The sequence below is a fragment of the Rhipicephalus microplus genome, unplaced genomic scaffold, assembly GCF_043290135.1.
Source record: "Rhipicephalus microplus isolate Deutch F79 unplaced genomic scaffold, USDA_Rmic scaffold_20, whole genome shotgun sequence".
Taxonomy (NCBI): domain Eukaryota; kingdom Metazoa; phylum Arthropoda; class Arachnida; order Ixodida; family Ixodidae; genus Rhipicephalus; species Rhipicephalus microplus.
The window spans coordinates 3,451,425-3,476,155 of NW_027464593.1; the positions used below are offsets into that span (position 1 = coordinate 3,451,425).

The 24,731-nt window shown below is 51.4% G+C and overlaps 3 non-coding genes across 3 annotated transcripts; all 3 read left to right on the top strand.

Moving 5' to 3' along the window:
* Positions 1 to 449: 449 nt before the first annotated feature.
* On the top strand, positions 450 to 523 carry TRNAN-GUU (transfer RNA asparagine (anticodon GUU)). Its single transcript has one exon. It is a non-coding gene; the product is annotated as a tRNA-Asn (tRNA).
* A 1,102-nt stretch (positions 524 to 1,625) lies between these two features.
* Positions 1,626 to 1,699, top strand: TRNAN-GUU (transfer RNA asparagine (anticodon GUU)). Its single transcript has one exon. It is a non-coding gene; the product is annotated as a tRNA-Asn (tRNA).
* Positions 1,700 to 13,517: 11,818 nt separating this feature from the next.
* On the top strand, positions 13,518 to 13,591 carry TRNAN-GUU (transfer RNA asparagine (anticodon GUU)). The gene has a single exon. It is a non-coding gene; the product is annotated as a tRNA-Asn (tRNA).
* The last annotated feature ends 11,140 nt before the right edge of the window (positions 13,592 to 24,731 follow it).

Here is a 24,731-nt window from a genome sequence, read left to right on the forward strand (position 1 = left end):
AGCACGACTGTCTCCGTGGCGCAATCTGCTAGTGCGTCGGCTGTTAACCAAAAGGTTGGAGGTTCGAGCCCTCCCGAGAGCGGTGTGTCTCTTTTTTCTTTGTGCTGACAGCTATGGAGAAATGTTCCGACAGTGGTGAGAGTGGAGCACGACTGTCTCCGTGGCACAATCTGCTAGTTCGTCGGCTGTTAAGCAAAAGGTTGGAGGTTCGAACCCTCCCCGGGAGCAGCGTGTCACTTTTTTTCTTTGCGCTGGTAGCTTTGGAGAAACGTTCTTACGGTGGTGAGAGTGGACCGCGCTTGGGTACGTGGTGCAATGGCTAGCGCGATCGGCTCTTAACCAAAAGGTTGGAGGTTCTAGCCCTCCCATGAGCGGTGTGTCGCCTTTTTTTTTCTCGCACTGATATCTTTGGAGAAGTGTTGTGACCGTGATGAGAGTGGAGCACGACTGCCTCCGTGGCGCAATTGGCTAGCGCGTTGGGCTGTTAACCAAAAGGTTGGAGGTTCGAGCCCTCCCGGGAGCAGTGTGAAGCTTTTTTTCTTTGCGCTGATAGCTTTAGAGAAACGTTCTGACGCTGGTGAGAGTGGAGCGCGGTTGGGTCCGTGGTGCAATGGCTAGCGCGATCGGCTGTTAACCAAAAGGTTGGAGGTTCTAGCCCTCCCATGAGCGGTGTGTCACTTTTTTTTCTTTGCACTGATATCTTTGGAGAAGTGTTCTGACCAAGGTGAGAGTGGAGCGCGACTGTCTCCGTGGCGTGGTTGGCTAGCGCGTTGGTCTGTTAACCAAAAGGATGGAGGTTCGAACCCTCCCAAGAGCGGTGTGTCTCTTTTTTTCTTTGCGCTGATACCTTTGAAAAAATGTTCTGATTGTGGTGAAAGTGGAGCATGACTACCTCCGTGACGCAATAGGCTAGCGCGTTTGGCTGATAACCAAAAGTTTGGAGGTTCGAGCCCTCCGGAGAGCGGTGCGTCTTTTTTTTCTTTGCGCTGACAGCTATGGAGAAATGTTCTGACGGTGGTGAGAGTGGAGCACGACTGTCTCCGTATCGCAATCGGCTAGTGCGTCGGCTGTTAAGCAAAAGAGTGGAGGTTCGAGCCCTCCCGGGAGCAGTGTGTCTCTTTTTTTCTTTGCTCTGTTAGCTTTGGAGAAACGTTCTGACGGTGGTGACAGTAGAGCGCGGTTGGGTCCGTGGTGCAATGGCTAGCGCAATCGGCTGTTAACCAAAAGGTTGGAGGTTCGAGCCCTCCCATGAGCGGTGTGTCGCTTTTTTTTCTTTGCACTGATATCATTGTAGAATTGTTCTGATGGTGGTGAGAGCGGAGCACGTCTACCTCCGTGACGCAATTGGCTAGCGCGTTCGCCTTTTGACCATAAGTTTGGAGGTTCGAGCCCTCCCATGAGCGGTGTGTCGCTTTTTTTTCTTTGCACTGATATCTCTGTTGAAGTGTTCTGACCGTGGTGAGAGTGGAGCACGACTGTCTCCGTGGCACAATTGGCTAGCGCGTTCGGCTGTTAACCAAAAGGTTGGAGGTTCGAGCCCTCCCACGAGCGGTGTGTCGCTTTTTTTTCCTCGCACTGATATCTTTGGAGAAGTTTTGTGACCGTGATGAGAGTGGAGCACGACTGCCTCCGTGGCGCAATTGGCTAGCGCGTTGGGCTGTTAACCAAAAGGTTGGAGGTTCGAGCCCTCCCGGGAGCAGTGTGAAGCTTTTTTTCTTTGCGCTGATAGCTTTAGAGAAACGTTCTGACGCTGGTGAGAGTGGAGCGCGGTTGGGTCCGTGGTGCAATGGCTAGCGCGATCGGCTGTTAACCAAAAGGTTGGAGGTTCGAGCTCTCCCATGAGCGGTGTGTCGCTTTTTTTTCTTTGCACTGATATCTTTTGAGAAGTGTTGTGACCGTGATGAGAGTGTAGCACGACTGTCTCCGTGGCGCACTTGGCTAGCGCGTTGAGCGTTTAACCAAAAGGTTGGAGGTTCGAACCCTCCCATAAGAGGTGTGTCTCTTTTTTTCTTTGCGCTGATACCTTTGAAAAATTGTTCTGATGGTGGTGAGAGTGGAGCACTACTTCCTCCGTGACACAATTGGCTAGCACGTTTGGCAATTGACCAAAAGTTTGAAGGTTCCAGCCCTCCCGAGAGCGGTGTGTCTCTTTTTTTTCTTTGCGCTAATAGCTTAGAAGAAATGTTCTGACGGTGGTGAGAGTGGAGCACGACTGTCTCCGTGGCGCAATCTGCTAGTGCGTCGGCTGTTAAGCAAAAGGTTTGAGGTTCGAGCCCTCCCGAGAGCGGTGTGTCTCTTTTTTTTTGCGCTGATAGCTTTGGAGAAATGTTCTGACGGTGAAGAGAGTGGCGCACGACTGTTTCCGTGGCAGAATCGGCAAGTGCGATCAACTGTTATCCAAAAGGTTGGAGGTTCGAGCCCTCCCGAGAGCGGTGTGTCGCTTTTTTTTCTTTGCACTGATATCTTTGTAGAATTGTTCTGATGGTGGTGAGAGTGGAGCACGACTGTCTCCGTGGCGCAATTGGTTAGCACGTTCGGCTGTTAACCAAAAGGTTGGAGGTTCGAGCCCTCCCACGAGAGGTGTGTCCCTTTTGTTTCTTTGCACTGATATCTTTGGAGAAGTGTTCTGATGGTGGTGAGAGTGGAACACGACTGTCTCCATGGTGCAATTGGCTAGCGCGTTCGGCTGTTAACCAAAAGGTTGGAGGTTCAAGTCCTCCCGAGAGCAGTGTGTCTCTTTTTTCTTTGCGCTGACAGCTCTGGAGAAATGTTCCGACAGTGTTGAGAGTGGAGCACGATTGTCTCCGTGGCATAATCTGCTAGTTTGTCGGCTGTTAAGCAAAAGGTTGGAGGTTCGAGCCCTCCCCGGGAGCAGCGTGTCGCTTTTTTTCTTTGCGCTGATAGCTTTGGAGAAACGTTCTGACGGTGGTGAGAGTGGACCGCGGTTGGGTCCGTGGTGCAATGGCTAGCGCGATCGGCTGTTAACCAAAAGGTTGGAGGTTCTAGCTCTCCCTTGAGCGGTGTGTCGCTTTTTTTTCTTTGCACTGATATCTTCGGAGAAGTGTTCTGACCATGGTGAGAGTGGAGCACGAACTGTCTCCATGGCGCAATTGGCTAGCGCGTTGGGCTGTTAACCAAAATGTTGGAGGTTCAAACCCTCCCATGAGCGGTGTGTCTGTTTTTTTCTTTGCGCTGATGCCTTTGGAATAATGTTCTGATGGTGGTGAGAGTGGAGCACGACTACCTTCGTGACGCAATCTGCTAGTGCGTCGGCTGTTAAGCAAATATTGGAGGTTCGAGCCCTCCCAGGAGCAGTGTGTCGCTTTTTTTCTTTGCGCTGATAGCCTTGGAGAAACGTTCTGACGGTGGTGAGATTTGAGCACGACTGTTTCTGTTGCGCAATTGGCTAGCGCGTTGGGCTGTTAACGAAAAGGTTGGAGGTTCGAACCCTCCCATGAGCGGTGTCTCTCTTTTTTCTTTGTGCTGACAGCTATGGAGAAATGTTCCGACAGTGGTGAGACTGGAGCGCGACTGTCTCCATGGCAAAGTCTGCTAGTGCGTCGGCTGTTAAGCAAAAGGTTGAAGGTTCGAGCCCTCCCGGGAGCAGTGTGTCGCTTTTTTTCTTTGCGCTGATAGCTTTGGAGAAACGTTCTGATGGTGGTGCGAGTGGAGCGCGGTTGGGTCCGTGGTGCAATGTCTAGCGCGATTGGCTGTTAACCAAAAGGTTGGAGGTTCGAGCCCTCCCATGAGCGTTGTGTCGTTTTTTTTCTTTGCACTGATATCTTTGGAGAAGTGTTCTGACCATGGTGAGAGTGGAGCACGAACATTCTCCATGGCGCAATTGGCTAGCGCGTTGGGCTGTTAACCAAAAGGCTGGAGGTTCGAACCCTCCCATGAGCGGTGTGTCTCTTTTTTTCTTCGCGCTGATACCGTTGGAAAAATGTTCTGATGGTGATGAGAGTGGAGCACGACTACCTCCGTGAAGCAAATGGCTAGCGCGTTCGGCTGTTGACCAAAAGTGTGGAGGTTCGAGCCCTCCCGAGAGCAGTGTGTCTCTTTTTTTTCTTTGCACTGATAGCTTTGGAGAAATGTTCTGACGGTGGTGAGAGTGGAGCACGACTGTTTCCGTGGCATAATCGGCTAGCGCAATCAACCCTTATCAAAAAGGTTGGAGGTTCGAGCCCTACCGAGAGCGGTGGGTCTCTTTTTTTTCTTTGCGCTGATAGCTTTCGAAAAATGTTCTGACGATGGTGAGAGCGGAGCACGACTGTCTCCGTGGCGCAATCTGCTAGTGCGTCGGCTGTTAACCAAAAGGTTGGAGGTTCGACCCCTCCCATGAGCGGTGTGTCGCTTTTTTTTCTTTGCACTGATATCTTTGTAGAAGTGTTCTGACCGTGGTGAGAGTGGAGCACGACTGTCTCCGTGGCACAATAGGCTAGCGCGTTCGGCTGTTAACCAAAAGTTTGGAGGTTCGAGCCCTCCCACGAGCGGTGTGTCGCTTTTTTTTCTTTGCACTGATATCTTTGGAGAAGTGTTCTGACCGTGGTGAGAGTGGACCGCGGTTGGGTACGTGGTGCAATGGCTAGCGCGATCGGCTGTTAACCAAAAGGTTGGAGGTTCTAGCCCTCCCATGAGCGGTGCGTCGCTTTTTTTTCTTTGCACTGATATCTTTTGAGAAGTGTTGTGACCGTGATGAGAGTGTAGCACGACTGTCTCCGTGGCGCACTTGGCTAGCGCGTTGAGCTGTTAACCAAAAGGTTGGAGGTTCGAACCCTCCCATAAGATGTGTGTCTCTTTTTTTCTTTGCGCTGATACCTTTGAAAAATTGTTCTGATGGTGGTGAGAGTGGAGCACTACTTCCTCCGTGACACAATTGGCTAGCACGTTTGGCAATTGACCAAAAGTTTGAAGGTTCCAGCCCTCCCGAGAGCGGTGTGTCTCTTTTTTTTCTTTGCGCTAATAGCTTTGAAGAAATGTTCTGACGGTGGTGATCGTGGAGCACGACTGTCTCCGTGGCGCAATCTGCTAGTGCGTCGGCTGTTAAGCAAAAGGTTTGAGGTTCGAGCCCTCCCGAGAGCGGTGTGTCTCTTTTTTTTGCGCTGATAGCTTTGGAGAAATGTTCTGACGGTGAAGAGAGTGGCGCACGACTGTTTCCGTGGCAGAATCGGCAAGTGCGATCAGCTGTTATCCAAAAGGTTGGAGGTTCGAGCCCTCCCGAGAGCGATGTGTCTCTTTTTTTTCTTTGCGCTGATAGCTTTGGAGAAATGTTCTGACGGTGGTGAGAGTGGAGCATGACTGTCTCCGTGGCGCGATCTGCTAGAGCGTCGGCTGTTAACAAAAAGGTTGGAGATTCGAGCCCTCCAATTAGCGGTGTGTCGCTTTTTTTTCTTTGCACTGATATCTTTGTAGAATTGTTCTGATGGTGGTGAGAGTGGAGCACGACTGTCTCCGTGGCGCAATTGGTTAGCACGTTCGGCTGTTAACCAAAAGGTTGGAGGTTCGAGCCCTCCCACGAGAGGTGTGTCCCTTTTGTTTCTTTGCACTGATATCTTTGGAGAAGTGTTCTGATGGTGGTGAGAGTGGAACACGACTGTCTCCATGGTGCAATTGGCTAGCGCGTTCGGCTGTTAACCAAAAGGTTGGAGGTTCAAGCCCTCCCGAGAGCAGTGTGTCTCTTTTTTCTTTGCGCTGACAGCTCTGGAGAAATGTTCCGACAGTGTTGAGAGTGGAGCACGACTGTCTCCGTGGCATAATCTGCTAGTTTGTCGGCTGTTAAGCAAAAGGTTGGAGGTTCGAGCCCTCCCCGGGAGCAGCGTGTCGCTTTTTTTCTTTGCGCTGATAGCTTTGGAGAAACGTTCTGACGGTGGTGAGAGTGGACCGCGGTTGGGTCCGTGGTGCAATGGCTAGCGCGATCGGCTGTTAACCAAAAGGTTGGAGGTTCTAGCTCTCCCTTGAGCGGTGTGTCGCTTTTTTTTCTTTGCACTGATATCTTCGGAGAAGTGTTCTGACCATGGTGAGAGTGGAGCACGAACTGTCTCCATGGCGCAATTGGCTAGCGCGTTGGGCTGTTAACCAAAATGTTGGAGGTTCAAACCCTCCCATGAGCGGTGTGTCCCTTTTTTTTCTTTGCGCTGATGCCTTTGGAATAATGTTCTGATGGTGGTGAGAGTGGAGCACGACTACCTTCGTGACGCAATCTGCTAGTGCGTCGGCTGTTAAGCAAATATTGGAGGTTCGAGCCCTCCCAGGAGCAGTGTGTCGCTTTTTTTCTTTGCTCTGATAGCCTTGGAGAAACGTTCTGACGGTGGTGAGATTTGAGCACGACTGTTTCTGTTGCGCAATTGGCTAGCGCGTTGGGCTGTTAACGAAAAGGTTGGAGGTTCGAACCCTCCCATGAGCGGTGTGTCTCTTTTTTCTTTGTGCTGACAGCTATGGAGAAATGTTCCGACAGTGGTGAGACTGGAGCGCGACTGTCTCCATGGCAAAGTCTGCTAGTGCGTCGGCTGTTAAGCAAAAGGTTGAAGGTTCGAGCCCTCCCGGGAGCAGTGTGTCGCTTTTTTTCTTTGCGCTGATAGCTTTGGAGAAACGTTCTGATGGTGGTGCGAGTGGAGCGCGGTTGGGTCCGTGGTGCAATGTCTAGCGCGATTGGCTGTTAACCAAAAGGTTGGAGGTTCGAGCCCTCCCATGAGCGTTGTGTCGTTTTTTTTCTTTGCACACATATCTTTGGAGAAGTGTTCTGACCATGGTGAGAGTGGAGCACGAACATTCTCCATGGCGCAATTGGCTAGCGCGTTGGGCTGTTAACCAAAAGGCTGGAGGTTCGAACCCTCCCATGAGCGGTGTGTCTCTTTTTTTCTTCGCGCTGATACCGTTGGAAAAATGTTCTGATGGTGATGAGAGTGGAGCACGACTACCTCCGTGAAGCAATTGGCTAGCGCGTTCGGCTGTTGACCAAAAGTGTGGAGGTTCGAGCCCTCCCGAGAGCAGTGTGTCTCTTTTTTTTCTTTGCACTGATAGCTTTGGAGAAATGTTCTGACGGTGGTGAGAGTGGAGCACGACTGTTTCCGTGGCATAATCGGCTAGCGCAATCAACCCTTATCAAAAAGGTTGGAGGTTCGAGCCCTACCGAGAGCGGTGGGTCTCTTTTTTTTCTTTGCGCTGATAGCTTTCGAAAAATGTTCTGACGATGGTGAGAGCGGAGCACGACTGTCTCCGTGGCGCAATCTGCTAGTGCGTCGGCTGTTAACCAAAAGGTTGGAGGTTCGACCCCTCCCATGAGCGGTGTGTCGCGTTTTTTTCTTTGCACTGATATCTTTGTAGAAGTGTTCTGACCGTGGTGAGAGTGGAGCACGACTGTCTCCGTGGCACAATAGGCTAGCGCGTTCGGCTGTTAACCAAAAGTTTGGAGGTCCGAGCCCTCCCACGAGCGGTGTGTCGCTTTTTTTTCTTTGCACTGATATCTTTGGAGAAGTGTTCTGACCGTGGTGAGAGTGGTGCACGACTATCTCCTTGGGACGACTGGCTAGCGCGTTCGGCTGATAACCAAAAGGTTGGACGTTCGAGCCCTCCCGAGAGCAGTGTGTCTCTTTTTTCTTTGTGCTGACAGCTATGGAGATATGTTCCGACAGTGGTGAGAGTGGAGCACGACTGTCTCCGTGGCACAATCTGCTATTTCGTCGGCTGTTAAGCAAAAGGTTGGAGGTTCGAACCCTTCCCGCGAGCAGCGTGTCGCTTTTTTTCTTTGCGCTGGTAGCTTTGGAGAAACGTTCTTACGGTGGTGACAGTGGACCGCGGTTGGGTACGTGGTGCAATGGCTAGCGCGATCGGCTGTTAACCAAAAGGTTGGAGGTTCTAGCCCTCCCATGAGCGGTGCGTCGCTTTTTTTTCTTTGCACTGATATCTTTTGAGAAGTGTTGTGACCGTGATGAGAGTGTAGCACGACTGTCTCCGTGGCGCACTTGGCTAGCGCGTTGAGCTGTTAACCAAAAGGTTGGAGGTTCGAACCCTCCCATAAGAGGTCTGTCTCTTTTTTTCTTTGCGCTGATACCTTTGAAAAATTGTTCTGATGGTGGTGAGAGTGGAGCACTACTTCCTCCGTGACACAATTGGCTAGCACGTTCGGCAATTGACCAAAAGTTTGAAGGTTCCAGCCCTCCCGAGAGCGGTGTGTCTCTTTTTTTCTTTGCGCTAATAGCTTTGAAGAAATGTTCTGACGGTGGTGAGAGTGGAGCACGACTGTCTCCGTGGCGCAATCTGCTAGTGCGTCGGCTGTTAAGCAAAAGGTTTGAGGTTCGAGCCCTCCCGAGAGCGGTGTGTCTCTTTTTTTTGCGCTGATAGCTTTGGAGAAATGTTCTGACGGTGAAGAGAGTGGCGCACGACTGTTTCCGTGGCAGAATCGGCAAGTGCGATCAACTGTTATCCAAAAGGTTGGAGGTTCGAGCCCTCCCGAGAGCGATGTGTCTCTTTTTTTTCTTTGCGCTGATAGCTTTGGAGAAATGTTCTGACGGTGGTGAGAGTGGAGCATGACTGTCTCCGCGGCGCGATCTGCTAGTGCGTCGGCTGTTAACCAAAAGGTTGGAGATTCGAGCCCTCCAATTAGCGGTGTGTCGCTTTTTTTTCTTTTCACTGATATCTTTGTAGAATTGTTCTGATGGTGGTGAGAGTGGAGCACGACTGTCTCCGTGGCGCAATTGGTTAGCGCGTTCGGCTGTTAACCAAAAGGTTGGAGGTTCGAGCCCTCCCACGAGAGGTGTGTCCCTTTTGTTTCTTTGCACTTATATCTTTGGAGAAGTGTTCTGTTGGTGGTGAGAGTGGAACACGACTGTCTCCATGGTGCAATTGGCTAGCGCGTTCGGCTGTTAACCAAAAGGTTGGAGGTTCAAGCCCTCCCGAGAGCAGTGTGTCTCTTTTTTCTTTGCGCTGACAGCTCTGGAGAAATGTTCCGACAGTGTTGAGAGTGGAGCACGACTGTCTCCGTGGCATAATCTGCTAGTTCGTCGGCTGTTAAGCAAAAGGTTGGAGGTTCGAGCCCTCCCCGGGAGCAGCGTGTCGCTTTTTTTCTTTGCGCTGATAGCTTTGGAGAAACGTTCTGACGGTGGTGAGAGTGGACCGCGGTTGGGTCCGTGGTGCAATGGCTAGCGCGATCGGCTGTTAACCAAAAGGTTGGAGGTTCTAGCTCTCCCTTGAGCGGTGTGTCGCTTTTTTTTCTTTGCACTGATATCTTCGGAGAAGTGTTCTGACCATGGTGAGAGTGGAGCACGAACTGTCTCCATGGCGCAATTGGCTAGCGCGTTGGGCTGTTAACCAAAATGTTGGAGGTTCAAACCCTCCCATGAGCGGTGTGTCTCTTTTTTTCTTTGCGCTGATGCCTTTGGAATAATGTTCTGATGGTGGTGAGAGTGGAGCACGACTACCTTCGTGACGCAATCTGCTAGTGCGTCGGCTGTTAAGCAAATATTGGAGGTTCGAGCCCTCCCAGGAGCAGTGTGTCGCTTTTTTTCTTTGCGCTGATAGCCTTGGAGAAACGTTCTGACGGTGGTGAGATTGGAGCACGACTGTCTCTGTTGCACAATTGGCTAGCGCGTTGGGCTGTTAACGAAAAGGTTGGAGGTTCGAACCCTCCCATGAGCGGTGTGTCTCTTTTTTCTTTGTGCTGACAGCTATGGAGAAATGTTCCGACAGTGGTGAGACTGGAGCGCGACTGTCTCCATGGCAAAGTCTGCTAGTGCATCGGCTGTTAAGCAAAAGGTTGAAGGTTCGAGCCCTCCCGGGAGCAGTGTGTCGCTTTTTTTCTTTGCGCTGATAGCTTTGGAGAAACGTTCTGACGGTGGTGCGAGTGGAGCGCGGTTGGGTCCGTGGTGCAATGTCTAGCGCGATTGGCTGTTAACCAAAAGGTTGGAGGTTCGAGCCCTCCCATGAGCGTTGTGTCGTTTTTTTTCTTTGCACTGATATCTTTGGAGAAGTGTTCTGACCATGGTGAGAGTGGAGCACGAACATTCTCCATGGCGCAATTGGCTAGCGCGTTGGGCTGTTAACCAAAAGGCTGGAGGTTCGAACCCTCTCATGAGCGGTGTGTCTCTTTTTTCTTCGCGCTGATACCGTTGGAAAAATGTTCTGATGGTGATGAGAGTGGAGCACGACTACCGCCGTGAAGCAATTGGCTAGCGCGTTCGGCTGTTGACCAAAAGTGTGGAGGTTCGAGCCCTACCGAGAGCGGTGGGTCTCTTTTTTTTCTTTGCGCTGATAGCTTTCGAAAAATGTTCTGACGATGGTGAGAGCGGAGCACGACTGTCTCCGTGGCGCAATCTGCTAGTGCGTCGGCTGTTAACCAAAAGGTTGGAGGTTCGACCCCTCCCATGAGCGGTGTGTCGCTTTTTTTTCTTTGCACTGATATCTTTGTAGAAGTGTTCTGACCGTGGTGAGAGTGGAGCACGACTGTCTCCGTGGCACAATAGGCTAGCGCGTTCGGCTGTTAACCAAAAGTTTGGAGGTTCGAGCCCTCCCACGAACGGTGTGTCGCTTTTTTTTCTTTGCACTGATATCTTTGGAGAAGTGTTCTGACCGTGGTGAGAGTGGTGCACGACTGTCTCCGTGGGACGACTGGCTAGCGCGTTCGGCTGATAACCAAAAGGTTGGACGTTCGAGCCCTCCCGAGAGCGGTGTGTCTCTTTTTTCTTTGTGCTGACAGCTATGGAGAAATGTTGCGACAGTGGTGAGAGTGGAGCACGACTGTCTCCGTGGCACAATCAGCCAGTTCGTCGGCTGTTAAGCAAAAGGTTGGAGGTTCGAACCCTCTCCGCGAGCAGCGTGTCGCTTTTTTTCTTTGCGCTGGTAGCTTTGGAGAAACGTTCTTACGGTGGTGAGAGTGGACCGCGGTTGGGTACGTGGTGCAATGGCTAGCGCAATCGGCTGTTAACCAAAAGGTTGGAGGTTCTAGCCCTCCCATGAGTGGTGTGTCGCTTTTTTTCTTTGCACTGATATCTTTGGAGAAGTGTTGTGACCGTGATGAGAGTGTAGCACGACTGTGTCCGTGGCGCAATCGGCTAGCGCGTTGAGCTGTTAACCGAAAGGTTGGAGGTTCGAACCCTCCCATGAGCGGTGTGTTTCTTTTTTTCTTTGCGCTGATACCTTTGGAAAAATGTTCTGATGGTGGTGAGAGTGGAACACGACTACCTCCGTGACGCAAATGGCTAGTGCGTCGGCTGTTAAGCAAAAGGTTGGAGGTTCCGGCCCGACCGGGAGCAGTGTGAAGCTTTTTTTTCTTTGCGCTGATAGCTTTAGACAAACGTTTTGACGCTGGTGAGAGTGGAGCGCGGTTGGGTCTGTGGTGCAATGGCTAGCGCGATCGGCTGTTAACCAAAAGGTTGGAGGTTCGAGCTCGCCCATGAGCGGTGTGTCGCTTTTTTTTCTTTGCACTGATATCTTTGGAGAAGTGTTCTGACCATGGTGAGAGTGGAGCACGACTGTCTCCGTGGCGCGATTGGCTAGCGCGTTGGTCTGTAACCCAAAAGGATTGAGGTTCGAACCCTCCCAAGAGCGGTGTGTCTCTTTTTTTCTTTGCGCTGATACCTTCGGAAAAATGTTCCGACAGTGGTGAGAGTGGAGCACGACTGTCTCCGTGGCACAATCTGCTAGTTCGTCGGCTGTTAAGCAAAAGGTTGGTGGTTCGAGCCCTCCCCGGGAGCAGCGTGTCGCTTTTATTCTTTGCACTGATAGCTTTGGAGAAATGTTGTGATGGTGGTGAGAGTGGAGCACGACTGTTTCCGTGGCAGAATCGGCTAGCACGATCCACTGTTAACTGAAAGGTTGGAATTTCAAGCCCTCCCGGGAGCAGTGTGTCGCTTTTTTCTTTGCGCTGACAGCTGTGGAGAAACGTTCTGACGGTGGTGAGAGTAGAGCACGACTGTCTACGTGGCGCATTTGGCTAGCGCGATCGGCTGTTTACCGAAAGGTTGGAGGTTTGAGCCCTCCCGGGAGCGGCGTTTCGCTTTATTCTTGCGCTGACAGCTATGGAGAAATGTTCCGACAGTGGTGAGAGTGGAGCACGACTGTCTCCGTATCGCAATCTGCTAGTGCGTCGGCTGTTAAGCAAAAGGTTGGAGGTTCGAGCCCTCCCAGGAGCAGTGTGTCTCTTTTTTTGCGCTGATAGCTTTGGAGAAACGTTCTGACGGTGGTGACAGTGGAACGCGGTTGGGTCCGTGGTGCAATGGCTAGCGCAATGGGCTGTTAACGAAAAGGTTGGAGGTTCGAGCCCTCCCATGAGCGGCGTGTAGCTTTTTTTCTTTGCACTGATATTTTTGGAGAAGTGTTCTGACAGTGTTGAGAGTGGAGCACGACTGTCTCCGTGGCGCAATTGGCTAGCGCGTTGGGCTGTTAACCATAAGGTTGGAGGTTCGAGCCCTCCCATGAGCGGTGTGTCGCTTTTTTTTTCTTTGCACTGATATCTTTGGAGAAGTGTTCTGACCGTGGTGAGTGTGGAGCACGACTGTCTCCGTGGCGCCACTGGCTCGCGCGTTGGGCTGTTAACCATAAGGTTGGAGATTCGAACCCTCCCATAAGAGGTGGGTCTCTTTTTTTTTGCGCTGATACCTTTGAAAAATTGTTCTGATGGTGGTGAGAGTGGAGCACGTCTACCTCCGTGACGCAATTGGCTAGCGCGTTCGCCTTTTGACCAAAAGTTTGGAGGTTCGAGCCCTCCCATGAGGGGTGTGCCGCTTTTTTTTCTTTGCACTGATATCTTTGGAGAAGTGTTCTGACCATGGTGAGAGTGGAGCACGAACTGTCTCCATGGCGCAATTGGCTAGCGCGTTGGGCTGTTAACCAAAAGGCTTGAGGTTCGAACCCTCCCATGAGCGGTGTGTCTCTTTTTTTCTTCGCGCTGGTACCTTTGGAAAAATGTTCTGATGGTGGTGAGAGTGGAGCACGACTACCTCCGTGACGGAATTGGCTAGCGCGTTCGGCTGTTGACCAAAAGTGTGGAGGTTCGAGCCCTTCTGAGAGCGGTGTGTCTCTTTTTTTTTCTTTGCACTGATAGCTTAGAGAAATGTTCTGACGGTGGTAAAAGTGGAGCAAGGCTGTCTCCGTGGCGCAATCTGCTAGTGCGTCGGCTGTTAAGCAAAAGGTTGGAGGTTCGAGCCCTCCCGAGAGCGGTGTGTCTCTTTTTTTTTCTTTGCGCTGATAGCATTGGAGAAATGTTCTGACGGTGGTGAGAGTGGATCAAGGCTGTCTCCGTGGCACAATCTGCTAGTTCGTCGGCTGTTAAGCAAAAGGTTGGAGGTTCGAACCCTCCCCGGGAGCAGCGTGTCACTTTTTTTCTTTGCGCTGGTAGCTTTGGAGAAACGTTCTTACGGTGGTGAGAGTGGACCGCGCTTGGGTACGTGGTGCAATGGCTAGCGCGATCGGCTGTTAACCAAAAGGTTGGAGGTTCTAGCCCTCCCATGAGCGGTGTGTCGCTTTTTTTTCTTTGCACTGATATCTCTGGAGAAGTGTTGTGACCGTGATGAGAGTGGAGCACGACTGCCTCCGTGGCGCAATTGGCTAGCGCGTTGGGCTGTTAACCAAAAGGTTGGAGGTTCGAGCCCTCCCGGGAGCAGTGTGAAGCTTTTTTTCTTTGCGCTGATAGCTTTAGAGAAACGTTCTGACGCTGGTGAGAGTGGAGCGCGGTTGGGTCCGTGGTGCAATGGCTAGCGCAATCGGCTGTTAACCAAAAGGTTGGACGTTCGAGCCCTCCCATGAGCGGTGTGTCGCTTTTTTTTCTTTGCACTGATGTCTTTGTAGAATTGTTCTGATGGTGGTGAGAGTGGAACACGACTGTCTCCATGGTGCAATTGGCTAGAGCGTTAGGCTGTTAACCAAAAGGTTGGAGGTTCGAACCCTCCCCTGAGCGGTGTGTCTCTTTTTTTCTTTGCGCTGATACCTTTGGAAAAATGTTCTGATGGTGATGAGAGTAGAGCACGACTGTCTACGTGGCGCATTTGGCTAGCGCGATCGGCTCTTTAACGAAAGGTTGGAGGTGCGAGCCCTCCCGGGAGCGGCGTTTCGCTTTTTTCTTTGCGCTGACAGCTATGGAAAAATGTTCCGATAGTGGTGAGAGGGGAGCACGACTGTCTCCGTGGCGCAATCTGCTAGTGCGTCGGCTGTTGAGCAAAGGTTGGAGGTTCGATCCCTCCCGAGAGCAGTGTGTCTCTTTTTTTCTCTGCGCTGATAGCTTTGGAGAAATGTTCTGACGGTGGTGAGAGTGGATCACGACTGTCTTCGTGGCGCAATTGGCTAGCGCATTCCGATGTTAACCAAAAGGTTGGAGGTTCGAGCCCTCCCATGAGCGGTGTGTCTCTTTTTTTCTTTGCGCTGATACCTTTGGAAAAATGTTCTGATGGTGGTGAGAGTAGAGCACGACTGTCTACGTGGCGCATTTGGCTAGCGCGATCGGCTGTTTAACGAAAGGTTGGAGGTTCGAGCCCTCCCGGGAGCGGCGTTTCGCTTTTTTCTTTGCACTGACAGCTATGGAGAAATGTTCCGACAGTGGTGAGAGTGGAGCACGACTGTCTCCGTGGCGCAATCTGCTAGTGCGTCGGCTGTTAAGCAGAGGTTGGAGGTTTGATCCCTCCCGAGAGCAGTGTGTCTCTTTTTTTCTTTGCGCTGATAGCTTTGGAGAAATGTTCTGACGGTGGTGAGAGTGGAGCACGCCTGTCTCCGTGGCGCAATCTGCTAGTGCTTCGGCTGTTAAGCAAGAGGTTGGAGGTTCGAGCCCTCCCGAGAACGGTGTGTCTCTTTTTTTTCTTTACGCTGATAGCTTTGGAGAAATGTTCTGACGGTGGTAAGAGTGGCGCACCACTTTTTCCATGGCAGAATCGGCTAGCGCGATCAACGGTTATCCAAAAGGTTGGAGGTTCGAGCCCTCCCGAGAGCAGTGTGTCTCTTTTTTTTCTTTGCGCTGATAGCTTTGGAGAAATGTTCTGACGGTGGTGAGAGTGGAGCACGACTGTCTCCGTGGCGCAATCTGCTATAGCGTCGGCTGTTAACCAAAAGGTTGGAGTTTCGAGCCCTCCCACGAGTGGTGTGTCGCTTTTTTTTCTTTGCACTGATATCTTTGGAGAAGTGTTCTGACCGTGGTGAGGGTGGAGCACGACTGTCTCCGTGGCGCAATTGGCTAGCGCGTTGGGCTGTTAACCATAAGGTTGGAGGGTCGAACCCTCCCATAAGAGGTGTGTCTCTTTTTTTCTTTGCGCTGATACCTTTGAAAAATTGTTCTGATGGTGGTGAGAGTGGAGCACGACTACCTCCGTGACGCAATTGGCTAGCGCGTTCGGCTTTTGACCAAAAGTTTGGAGGTTCGAGCCCTCCCGAGAGCGGTGTGTCTCTTTTTTTTCTTTGCGCTGATAGCTTTGGAGAAATATTCTGACGGTGGTGAGAGTGGACCACGACTGTCTCCGTGGCGCAATCTGCTAGTGCGTCGGCTGTTAAGCAAAAGGTTTGAGGTTCGAGCCCTCCCGAGAGCGGTGTGTCTCTTTTTTTGCGCTGATAGCTTTGGAGAAATGTACTGACGGTGGTGAGAGCGGCGCACGACTGTTTCCGTGGCAGAATCGACTAGCGCGATCAACTGTTATTCAAAAGGTTGGAGGTTCGAGCCCTCCCGAGAGCGATGTGTCTCTTTTTTTTTCTTTGCGCTGATAGCTTTGGAGAAATGTTCTGACGGTGGTGAGAGTGGAGCACGACTGTCTCCGTGGCGCGATCTGCTAGTGCGTCGGCTGTTAACCAAAAGGTTGGAGATTCGAGCCCTCCCATGAGCGGTGTGTCGCTTTTTTTTCTTTGCACTGATATATTTGTAGAATTGTTCTGACCATGGTGAGAGTGGAGCACGACTGTCTCCGTGGCGCAATTGGCTAGCGCGTTCGGCTGTTAACCAAAAGGTTGGAGGTTCGAGCCCTCCCACGAGCGGTGTGTCACTTTTGTTTCTTTGCACTGATATCTTTGGAGAAGTGTTCTGATGGTGGTGAGAGTGGAACACGACTGTCTCCATGGTGCAATTGGCTAGCGCGTTGGGCTGTTAACCAAAAGGTTGGAGGTTCGAAGCCTCCCATGAGCGGTGTGTCTCTTTTTTTCTTTGCGCTGATACCTTTGGAAAAATGTTCTGATGGTGGTGAGAGTAGAGCACGACTGTCTACGTGGCGCATTTGGCTAGCGCGATCGGCTGTTTAACGAAAGGTTGGAGGTTCGAGCCCTCCCGGGAGCGGCGTTTCGCTTTTTTCTTTGCACTGACAGCTATGGAGAAATGTTCCGACAGTGGTAAGAGTGGAGCACGACTGTCTCCGTGGCTCAATCTGCTAGTGCGTCGGCTGTTAAGCAAAGGTTGGAGGTTCGATCCCTCCCGAGAGCAGTGTGTCTCTTTTTTTCTTTGCGCTGATAGCTTTGGAGAAATGTTCTGACGGTGGTGAGAGTGGAGAACGCCTGTCTCCGTGGCGCAATCTGCTAGTGCTTCGGCTGTTTAGCAAAAGGTTGGAGGTTCGAGCCCTCCCGAGAACGGTGTGTCTCTTTTTTTTTTCTTTACGCTGATAGCTTTGGAGAAATGTTCTGACGGTGGTAAGAGTGGCGCACCACTTTTTCTATGGCAGAATCGGCTAGCGCGATCAACTGTTATCCAAAAGTTTGGAGGTTCGAGCCCTTCCGAGTGCAGTGTGTCTCTTTTTTTTCTTTGCGCTGATAGCTTTGGAGAAATGTTCTGACGGTGGTGAGAGTGGAGCACGACTGTCTCCGTGGCGCAATCTGCTATAGCGTCGGCTGTTAACCAAAAGGTTGGAGTTTCGAGCCCTCCCACGAGTGGTGTGTCGCTTTTTTTTCTTTGCACTGATATCTTTGGAGAAGTGTTCTGACCGTGGTGAGGGTGGAGCACGACTGTCTCCGTGGCGCAATTGGCTAGCGCGTTGGGCTGTTAACCATAAGGTTGGAGAGTCGAACCCTCCCATAAGAGGTGTGTCTCTTTTTTTCTTTGCGCTGATACCTTTGAAAAATTGTTCTGATGGTGGTGAGAGTGGAGCACGACTACCTCCGTGACGCAATTGGCTAGCGCGTTCGGCTTTTGACCAAAAGTTTGGAGGTTCGAGCCCTCCCGAGAGCGGTGTGTCTCTTTTTTTTCTTTGCGCTGATAGCTTTGGAGAAATATTCTGACGGTGGTGAGAGTGGACCACGACTGCCTTCGTGGCGCAATCTGCTAGGGCGTCGGCTGTTAAGCAAAAGGTTTGAGGTTCGAGCCCTCCCGAAAGTGGTGTGTCTCTTTTTTTGCGCTGATAGCTTTGGAGAAATGTACTGACGGTGGTGAGAGCGGCGCACGACTGTTTCCGTGGCAGAATCGACTAGCGCGATCAACTGTTATCCAAAAGGTTGGAGGTTCGAGCCCTCCCGAGAGCGATGTGTCTCTTTTTTTTTCTTTGCGCTGATAGCTTTGGAGAAATGTTCTGACGGTGGTGAGAGTGGAGCACGACTGTCTCCGTGGCGCGATCTGCTAGTGCGTCGGCTGTTAACCAAAAGGTTGGAGATTCGAGCCCTCCCATGAGCGGTGTGTCGCTTTTTTTCTTTGCACTGATATCTTTGTAGAATTGTTCTGACCCTGGTGAGAGTGGAGCACGACTGTCTCCGTGGCGCAATTGGCTAGCGCGTTTGGCTGTTAACCAAAAGGTTGGAGGTTCGAGCCCTCCCACGAGCGGTGTGTCGCTTTTGTTTCTTTGCACTGATATCTTTGGAGAAGTGTTCTTATGGTGGTGAGTGGGGAACACAACTGTCTCCATGGTGCAATTGGCTAGCGCGTTGGGCTGTTAACCAAAAGGTTGGAGGTTCGAACCCTCCCATGAGCGGTGTGTCTCTTTTTTTCTTTGCGCTGATACCTTTGGAAAAATGTTCTGATGGTGGTGAGAGTAGAGCACGACTGTCTACGTGGCGCATTTGGCTAGCGCGATCGGCTGTTTAACGAATGGTTGGAGGTTCGAGCCCTCCCGGGAGCGGCGTTTCGCTTTTTTTTGCGCTGACAGCTATGGAAAAATGTTCCGACAGTGGTGAGAGTGGAGCACGACTGTCTCCGTGGCGCAATCTGCTAGTGCGTCGGCTGTTGAGCAAAGGTTGGAGGTTCGATCCCTCCCGAGAGCAGTGTGTCTCTTTTTTTCTCTGCGCTGATAGCTTTGGAGAAATGTTCTGACGGTGGTGAGAGTGGATCACGACTGTCTTCGTGGCGCAATTGGCTAGCGCGTTCGGCTGTTAACCAAAAGGTTGGAGGTTCGAGTCCTCCCACGAGCGGTGTGTCGCTTTTGTTTCTTTGCACTGATATTTTTGGAGAAGTGTTCTGATGGTGGTGAGAGTGGAACACGACTGTCTCCATGGTGCAATTGGCTAGCGCGTTGGGCTGTTAACCAAAAGGTTGGAGGTTCGAACCCTCCCATGAGCGGTATCTCTCTTTTTTTCTTTGCGCTGATACCTTTGGAAAAATGTTCTGATGGTGGTGAGAGTAGAGCACGACTGTCTACGTGGCGCATTTGGCTAGCGCGATCGGCTGTTTAACGAAAGGTTGGAGGTTCGAGCCCTCCCGGGAGCGGCGTTTCGCTTTTTTCTTTGCACTGACAGCTATGGAGAAATGTTCCGACAGTGGTGAGAGTGGAGCACGACTGTCTCCGTGGCGCAATCTGCTAGTGCGTCGGCTGTTAAGCAGAGGTTGGAGGTTTGATCCCTCCCGAGAGCAGTGTGTCTCTTTTTTTCTTTGCGCTGATAGCTTTGGAGAAATGTTCTGACGGTGGTGAGAGTGGAGCACGCCTGTCTCCGTGGCGCAATCTGCTAGTGCTTCGGCTGTTAAGCAAGAGGTTGGAGGTTCGAGCCCTCCCGAGAACGGTGTGTCTCTTTTTTTTCTTTACGCTGATAGCTTTGGAGAAATGTTCTGACGGTGGTAAGAGTGGCGCACCACTTTTTCCATGGCAGAATCGGCTAGCGCGATCAACGGTTATCCAAAAGGTTGGAGGTTCGAGCCCTCCCGAGAGCAGTGTGTCTCTTTTTTTTCTTTGCGCTGATAGCTTTGGAGAAATGTTCTGACGGTGGTGAGAGTGGAGCACGACTGTCTCCGTGGCGCAATCTGCTATAGCGTCGGCTGTTAACCAAAAGGTTGGAGTTTCGAGCCCTCCCACGAGTGGTGTGTCGCTTTTTTTTCTTTGCACTGATATCTTTGGAGAAGTGTTCTGACCGTGGTGAGGGTGGAGCACGACTGTCTCCGTGGCGCAATTGGCTAGCGCGTTGGGCTGTTAACCATAAGGTTGGAGGGTCGAACCCTCCCATAAGAGGTGTGTCTCTTTTTTTCTTTGCGCTGATACCTTTGAAAAATTGTTCTGATGGTGGTGAGAGTGGAGCACGACTACCTCCGTGACGCAATTGGCTAGCGCGTTCGGCTTTTGACCAAAAGTTTGGAGGTTCGAGCCCTCCCGAGAGCGGTGTGTCTCTTTTTTTTCTTTGCGCTGATAGCTTTGGAGAAATATTCTGACGGTGGTGAGAGTGGACCACGACTGTCTCCGTGGCGCAATCTGCTAGTGCGTCGGCTGTTAAGCAAAAGGTTTGAGGTTCGAGCCCTCCCGAGAGCGGTGTGTCTCTTTTTTTGCGCTGATAGCTTTGGAGAAATGTACTGACGGTGGTGAGAGCGGCGCACGACTGTTTCCGTGGCAGAATCGACTAGCGCGATCAACTGTTATTCAAAAGGTTGGAGGTTCGAGCCCTCCCGAGAGCGATGTGTCTCTTTTTTTTTCTTTGCGCTGATAGCTTTGGAGAAATGTTCTGACGGTGGTGAGAGTGGAGCACGACTGTCTCCGTGGCGCGATCTGCTAGTGCGTCGGCTGTTAACCAAAAGGTTGGAGATTCGAGCCCTCCCATGAGCGGTGTGTCGCTTTTTTTTCTTTGCACTGATATATTTGTAGAATTGTTCTGACCATGGTGAGAGTGGAGCACGACTGTCTCCGTGGCGCAATTGGCTAGCGCGTTCGGCTGTTAACCAAAAGGTTGGAGGTTCGAGCCCTCCCACGAGCGGTGTGTCACTTTTGTTTCTTTGCACTGATATCTTTGGAGAAGTGTTCTGATGGTGGTGAGAGTGGAACACGACTGTCTCCATGGTGCAATTGGCTAGCGCGTTGGGCTGTTAACCAAAAGGTTGGAGGTTCGAAGCCTCCCATGAGCGGTGTGTCTCTTTTTTTCTTTGCGCTGATACCTTTGGAAAAATGTTCTGATGGTGGTGAGAGTAGAGCACGACTGTCTACGTGGCGCATTTGGCTAGCGCGATCGGCTGTTTAACGAAAGGTTGGAGGTTCGAGCCCTCCCGGGAGCGGCGTTTCGCTTTTTTCTTTGCACTGACAGCTATGGAGAAATGTTCCGACAGTGGTAAGAGTGGAGCACGACTGTCTCCGTGGCTCAATCTGCTAGTGCGTCGGCTGTTAAGCAAAGGTTGGAGGTTCGATCCCTCCCGAGAGCAGTGTGTCTCTTTTTTTCTTTGCGCTGATAGCTTTGGAGAAATGTTCTGACGGTGGTGAGAGTGGAGAACGCCTGTCTCCGTGGCGCAATCTGCTAGTGCTTCGGCTGTTTAGCAAAAGGTTGGAGGTTCGAGCCCTCCCGAGAACGGTGTGTCTCTTTTTTTTTTCTTTACGCTGATAGCTTTGGAGAAATGTTCTGACGGTGGTAAGAGTGGCGCACCACTTTTTCTATGGCAGAATCGGCTAGCGCGATCAACTGTTATCCAAAAGTTTGGAGGTTCGAGCCCTTCCGAGTGCAGTGTGTCTCTTTTTTTTCTTTGCGCTGATAGCTTTGGAGAAATGTTCTGACGGTGGTGAGAGTGGAGCACGACTGTCTCCGTGGCGCAATCTGCTATAGCGTCGGCTGTTAACCAAAAGGTTGGAGTTTCGAGCCCTCCCACGAGTGGTGTGTCGCTTTTTTTTCTTTGCACTGATATCTTTGGAGAAGTGTTCTGACCGTGGTGAGGGTGGAGCACGACTGTCTCCGTGGCGCAATTGGCTAGCGCGTTGGGCTGTTAACCATAAGGTTGGAGAGTCGAACCCTCCCATAAGAGGTGTGTCTCTTTTTTTCTTTGCGCTGATACCTTTGAAAAATTGTTCTGATGGTGGTGAGAGTGGAGCACGACTACCTCCGTGACGCAATTGGCTAGCGCGTTCGGCTTTTGACCAAAAGTTTGGAGGTTCGAGCCCTCCCGAGAGCGGTGTGTCTCTTTTTTTTCTTTGCGCTGATAGCTTTGGAGAAATATTCTGACGGTGGTGAGAGTGGACCACGACTGCCTTCGTGGCGCAATCTGCTAGGGCGTCGGCTGTTAAGCAAAAGGTTTGAGGTTCGAGCCCTCCCGAAAGTGGTGTGTCTCTTTTTTTGCGCTGATAGCTTTGGAGAAATGTACTGACGGTGGTGAGAGCGGCGCACGACTGTTTCCGTGGCAGAATCGACTAGCGCGATCAACTGTTATCCAAAAGGTTGGAGGTTCGAGCCCTCCCGAGAGCGATGTGTCTCTTTTTTTTTCTTTGCGCTGATAGCTTTGGAGAAATGTTCTGACGGTGGTGAGAGTGGAGCACGACTGTCTCCGTGGCGCGATCTGCTAGTGCGTCGGCTGTTAACCAAAAGGTTGGAGATTCGAGCCCTCCCATGAGCGGTGTGTCGCTTTTTTTCTTTGCACTGATATCTTTGTAGAATTGTTCTGACCCTGGTGAGAGTGGAGCACGACTGTCTCCGTGGCGCAATTGGCTAGCGCGTTTGGCTGTTAACCAAAAGGTTGGAGGTTCGAGCCCTCCCACGAGCGGTGTGTCGCTTTTGTTTCTTTGCACTGATATCTTTGGAGAAGTGTTCTTATGGTGGTGAGTGGGGAACACAACTGTCTCCATGGTGCAATTGGCTAGCGCGTTGGGCTGTTAACCAAAAGGTTGGAGGTTCGAACCCTCCCATGAGCGGTGTGTCTCTTTTTTTCTTTGCGCTGATACCTTTGGAAAAATGTTCTGATGGTGGTGAGAGTAGAGCACGACTGTCTACGTGGCGCATTTGGCTAGCGCGATCGGCTGTTTAACGAATGGTTGGAGGTTCGAGCCCTCCCGGGAGCGGCGTTTCGCTTTTTTTTGCGCTGACAGCTATGGAAAAATGTTCCGACAGTGGTGAGAGTGGAGCACGACTGTCTCCGTGGCGCAATCTGCTAGTGCGTCGGCTGTTGAGCAAAGGTTGGAGGTTCGATCCCTCCCGAGAGCAGTGTGTCTCTTTTTTTCTCTGCGCTGATAGCTTTGGAGAAATGTTCTGACGGTGGTGAGAGTGGATCACGACTGTCTTCGTGGCGCAATTGGCTAGCGCGTTCGGCTGTTAACCAAAAGGTTGGAGGTTCGAGCCCTCCCACGAGCGGTGTGTCGCTTTTGTTTCTTTGCACTGATATTTTTGGAGAAGTGTTCTGATGGTGGTGAGAGTGGAACACGACTGTCTCCATGGTGCAATTGGCTAGCGCGTTGGGCTGTTAACCAAAAGGTTGGAGGTTCGAACCCTCCCATGAGCGGTATCTCTCTTTTTTTCTTTGCGCTGATACCTTTGGAAAAATGTTCTGATGGTGGTGAGAGTAGAGCACGACTGTCTACGTGGCGCATTTGGCTAGCGCGATCGGCTGTTTAACGAAAGATTGGAGGTTCGAGCCCTCCCGGGAGCGGCGTTTCGCTTTTTTCTTTGCACTGACAGCTATGGAGAAATGTTCCGACAGTGGTGAGAGTGGAGCACGACTGTCTCCGTGGCGCAATCTGCTAGTGCGTCGGCTATTAAGCAAAGGTTGGAGGTTCGATCCCTCCCGAGAGCAGTGTGTCTCTTTTTTTCTTTGCGCTGATAGCTTTGGAGAAATGTTCTGACGGTGGTGAGAGTGGAGCACGCCTGTCTCCGTGGCGCAATCTGCTAGTGCTTCGGCTGTTAAGCAAAAGGTTGGAGGTTCGAGCCCTCCCGAGAACGGTGTGTCTCTTTTTTTTCTTTACGCTGATAGCTTTGGAGAAATGTTCTGACGTTGGTAAGAGTGGCGCACCACTTTTTCCATGGCAGAATCGGCTAGCGCGATCAACTGTTATCCAAAAGGTTGGAGGTTCGAGCCCTCCCGAGAGCAGTGTGTCTCTTTTTTTTCTTTGCGCTGATATCTTTGGAGAAGTGTTCCGACCGTGGTGAGGGTGGAGCACGACTGTCTCTGTGGCATAATCTGCTAGTTCGTCGGCTGTTAAGCAAAAGGTAAAAGGTTGGAGGTTCAAGCCCTCCCCGGGAGCAGCGTGTCGCTTTTTTTCTTTGCGCTGATAGCTTTGGAGAAACGTTCTGACGGTGGTGAGAGTGGACCGCGGTTGGGTCTGTGGTGCAATGGCTAGCGCGATCGGCTGTTAACCAAAAGGTTGGAGGTTCTGGCTCTCCCTTGAGCGGTGCGTCGCTTTTTTTCTTTGCACTGATATCTTTGGAGAAGTGTTGTGACCGTGATGAGAGAGGAGCACGACTGTCTCCGTGGCGCAATTGGCCAGCGCGTTCGGCTGTTAACAAAAAGGTTGTAGATACGAGCCCTCCCAAGAGCGGTGTGTCTCTTTTTTTTTCGCTGATAGCTTTGGAGAAATTTTCTGATGGTGGTGAGAGTAGAGCACCACTATCTCCTTGGCACAATCGGCTAGCGCGATCGGCTGTTAGCCAGAAGGTTGGAGGTTCGAGCCCTCCCATGAGCGGTGTGTCGCTTTTTTTTCTTTGCACTGATATCTTTGTAGAATTGTTCTGACCATGGTGAGAGTGGAGCACGACTGTCTCCGTGGCGCAATTGGCTGGCGCGTTTGGCTGTTAACCAAAAGGTTGGAGGTTCGAGCCCTCCCACGAGCGGTGTGTCGCTTTTGTTTCTTTGCACTGATATCTTTGGAGAAGTGTTCTTATGGTGGTGAGAGGGGAACACAACTGTCTCCATGGTGCAATGGGCTAGCGCGTTGGGCTGTTAACCAAAAAGTTGGAGGTTCGAACTCTCCCATGAGCGGTGTGTCTCTTTTTTTCTTTGCGCTGATACCTTTGGAAAAATGTTCTGATGGTGGTGAGAGTAGAGCACGACTGTCTACGTGGCGTATTTGGCTAGCGCGATCGGCTGTTTAACGAATGGTTGGAGGTTCAAGCCCTCCCGGGAGCGGCGTTTCGCTTTTTTTTGCGCTGACAGCTATGGAAAAATGTTCCGACAGTGGTGAGAGTGGAGCACGTCTGTCTCCGTGGCGCAATCTGCTAGTGCGTCGGCTGTTGAGCAAAGGTTGGAGGTTCGATCCCTCCCGAGAGCAGTGTGTCTCTTTTTTTCTCTGCGCTGATAGCTTTGGAGAAATGTTCTGACGGTGGTGAGAGTGGATCACGACTGTCTTCGTGGCGCAATTGGCTAGCGCGTTCGGCTGTTAACCAAAAGGTTGGAGGTTCGAGCCCTCCCACGAGCGGTGTGTCGCTTTTGTTTCTTTGCACTGATATCTTTGGAGAAGTGTTCTGATGGTGGTGAGAGTGGAACACGACTGTCTCCATGGTGCAATTGGCTAGCGCGTTGGGCTGTTAACCAAAAGGTTGGAGGTTCGAACCCTCCCATGAGCGGTGTATCTCTTTTTTTCTTTGCGCTGATACCTTTGGAAAAATGTTCTGATGGTGGTGAAAGTAGAGCACGACTGTCTACGTGGCGCAATTGGCTAGCGCGTTCAGCTGTTAACCAAAATGTTGGAGGTTCAAGCCCT